We start from the raw sequence: 3,422 nt of genomic DNA, 5'->3' as shown, positions 1-3,422 counted from the left end.
ATCCAGCTTATATCTTGCAGCTGTCACAGTGCACTTTTGCCAAAGAGTCTGAGAACCCCATTTTAAAAATAAATTTAGATTCTGATGACAAAACCACACATACCAGGAAGAAAAAAAGTTACATCAAGTGGTTCCAAGCTTTCTCGGTTGCCTACGATCTTTTTGAACTTGGGGATCCTTGTGGCAGAACAGGTAAGTAACAGTTGGATGCACCCAACTTCCCACAGCACAGTGAACCCACCTGGAATCAGTCCCCCAGTGCATTGCATAAATTTTGGCCAGGTGCCCCCGGAGTGTTCTCCTGGTGCGCATCTGAATTCTCCCCACCGGGTCAATATTGGCTGTGATCTGAAACAGGGATTGTACCATCCATTGAAGCTTTCACTTCATAGCTCCACAGAAAAAAACAAACCATCATACACAGACATTTCAATAACCACCGCAGTGCAAACCAAGAAGTCCTACTTTTTTTTTTTTTATTTGACTATTTTCTTTTTTAAATGCCTAATCAAGAACAACTTCATTTGCCGCAGTACTTGCTTTAAGGAAACCATCATTTTGTTGGCTGTTTTTTTTTTTTTTTCCTCCTAGACAGGAAGTGGGGTGCACTATTTCAGCCTTTAGACAATGCCTCTGCTTTTGAAAGATGGATGAATAACTCACTTTCAGATCCAGATGACCTTCCCTTCCAAACACTGGAAAACTATAATCATATTATTCCTGTTTTATTTAACTTTTGGAATATAAAAGCAGTCTCTGGAGTAAGTAAATAGCAACATAAGGAAGTAATTAGTTTAGCTGTCCTTATGCAGCTAAGTTTAATATCAATAATTTCTCCAGTCTGAAGCAAAGTACTAGTTAAAAACAAAAATAATAAAAAAACCCCAAATCAGTACACATTTCCAGTAATATAATAAGTACACATCTCAACAAATCCAAAAGTATGCAAGTTTGTTTTATGGATATTGTCTGCATATTTCTCATGTCTCCATGTTACAGAATTATTTAGCAAGAACATTTGAGCAAGTCTCTCTGCTTCTTTTCAAAGGCCGTCAGCACTGTGAAAAGAGCACTTCCATGACACAAAAATCCTCATCATGGACACATTCCATGCTAGTAATATGAAAGTTTTTTGCTTTTGTTCCTTCCACAGTTATTTATTTATTTGCACACTTTCAACCTGGAAAATATGCAGCACTGTGCCTGAAAATAAGATCACAAGATCAGTACATTCATACATACCTACCGTGCATCTCCAAGAGGGGTACTACAGAACACAAGTTTCCCTCTCCCAAGTTAACAAAATTAAAACAGGACAGCACAGCAACACACAGAGGTATCAACTCAGGTGCTGAAGTATGGGCATCAATGCATAAGTAGGTAAACCTCAGAGATCTTATGGTTCTGAGAGTGCCAGTAACACAACTGTGCTGCTACCATATCTGTAGCAAAACACCAGGGCTCCCTTCAGCAGGGATCAGCCCTGAGTGATTTCTTCAAGAAAGTACTGCTCCTGGTTACTGCTCTCAGAAACCGAACATCAGCACCACATATATTTCTTGAAAAAACCACCTAAAGGCAAAATTAAAAAAATAAATACAAAAAATCCACTCGGATCTACCTTTTTACAGCACATTTTCTTTTTGTAAAGGGAACATGCTTTTGTAGTTCATTTAAACTCTTAACTGCTTACCTGAGCCAAGGTGGCATCTGCACACGCTTTCCTAGCATCCTGCAATAGAACAGAGTTAGAGAACTCTAAGTTCTGCTCAATCTTGGTTTTGTCAAGTTAATCAAGCTGCTACAAAATAATGTTTAGAAAGCATTTTGGTTTGTTATTCAGAAGGGACCCATCGTAACTGCAGCATGAACATAACATGACAGACTGCTGTCAAAACATGCTGAGCATTTGAAATTTCCTTGTCATGAAACCTCATATCCGGCAAGAAATTCCAGCCGTAATGACAGGCAACTTCTACCACGTTCAGGAAAAAATAAGACACGAGATGCACTCATTAATCAAGCTAGTTACCTACAAATTGTATTTTAGTTAACAAATTGTCCTACACTAATATATTGTTTGGACAAAATCAGCTCAAAGGGATTCAGCTATTTTAGTTACGTGAGAATTTTCATTGCAGAGGTAAGAGAAGTACATGCAACTTCTAGGAGAAAACAGAAAACTAAACCTAGTATCCGAAAAATATGAATAAATGAAAAAAAAATTTCTGACCATAGAATTAAGTAGAAAGAATACAGCTTGGAAAAGGAAAACGTAAGCTAGAGAACTTAACTTTAGCTGTAAGAAATACTGGGTAATAGAACTATCTGCCAAAGGAAATACTTTAAGGCTTATCATTGAGACTCAGTGGATTTTTTCCACCTTGGAAGACCAAATTTGGAGAATTATCCTGAGCTAGCAAGTAGGGAAAATAACTGGCCAAGCCTTTTCAATTCACTCCTGTGAAGCACACGTGGTTTACCAGTTATCAGTTAACAGTACCTGGCTGAACTTTGCTTAAAAAGCACAGGTAGCCACACAGTCTGTGTGGATGTGTGCTCCCACATGAGCAGTGTAGGAGTTCTGGTAACAGAATTTAGTTTAAGATGTAACCAGTGTTCTGCTTGGTCCCTTGGGAAAAAAAAAAAAATTAACCACTAAATGAAGACTAAAAGCACCAAAAGCAAACTGCCATACTAATAAATCTGTTTATGCTCATTCCAGCACTACTCCATAACAGCTGCATCTTATATGCTTTCATGCGGTAATACACTATTTTCTTTTTCTAGGCAGCTTTTATGTCTGAAGGGGCTGAAACAATATATCCAGACTAGTAAGCATCACAATAGAGTGCACAGAGATTCGTTCTGTGGAGTTAGGAGACTGGTAGTGTGAAGTACTAGTGACAAATCTGAGCTTCACAGTCAGTTTAGATATTTCCTGTGTGCTGGCTGGCCAGAAAGCTGTGAAAAAAAAAAAGAAAACACCAACTTCCTATACATTAGAAATGCTTGAAACAGAGATGGAACAATGAAGACAAGTACTATTAACTTAATCTGAGGCAGGCAATACCTTCACTTAGTTTTAACTCCTAGATTAAAAGACTACCTCTTCAGAATAAGGACAGAAGTAGAAAAACTTCACAGTGCCTCTTCTCAGGTCAATGCAAAATTCAATCATTACCAAGTATGGCTGAATATTTAGAGAACAGGTGCTGAAGACTAATGGAAGGAATACACAAGAAAGGATGGTAAAGCAAACGAAATATAACTTTAGACAGTCTACTAAATAAAATCCCCTGTCATAGCCTGCGTTTCACAGAGTTTATCTTGAACATCTCAACTTATCATGTACAAAAACAACCAACAGGTTTTTGTTTCACTTTCTAGAGGAGGTTTGTTGGGTTTTTGGTTTTTTTTTT

The 3,422-nt window shown here is 37.8% G+C and overlaps 1 long non-coding RNA gene across 1 annotated transcript; it reads right to left on the bottom strand.

Moving 5' to 3' along the window:
• On the bottom strand, window positions 1-1,834 carry LOC116217412. The gene is made up of 2 exons (XR_004161923.1): window positions 1,694-1,834; window positions 1-348 (listed from the first exon to the last, which is right to left on the bottom strand). It is a non-coding gene; the product is annotated as an uncharacterized LOC116217412 (long non-coding RNA).
• Window positions 1,835-3,422: the final 1,588 nt, after the last annotated feature.

The sequence above is a fragment of the Meleagris gallopavo genome, chromosome 23, assembly GCF_000146605.3.
Source record: "Meleagris gallopavo isolate NT-WF06-2002-E0010 breed Aviagen turkey brand Nicholas breeding stock chromosome 23, Turkey_5.1, whole genome shotgun sequence".
NCBI lineage: Eukaryota > Metazoa > Chordata > Aves > Galliformes > Phasianidae > Meleagris > Meleagris gallopavo.
The sequence above is the reverse complement of the archived record's forward strand: the minus strand, read 5'-3'. Positions and strand labels throughout refer to the sequence as shown.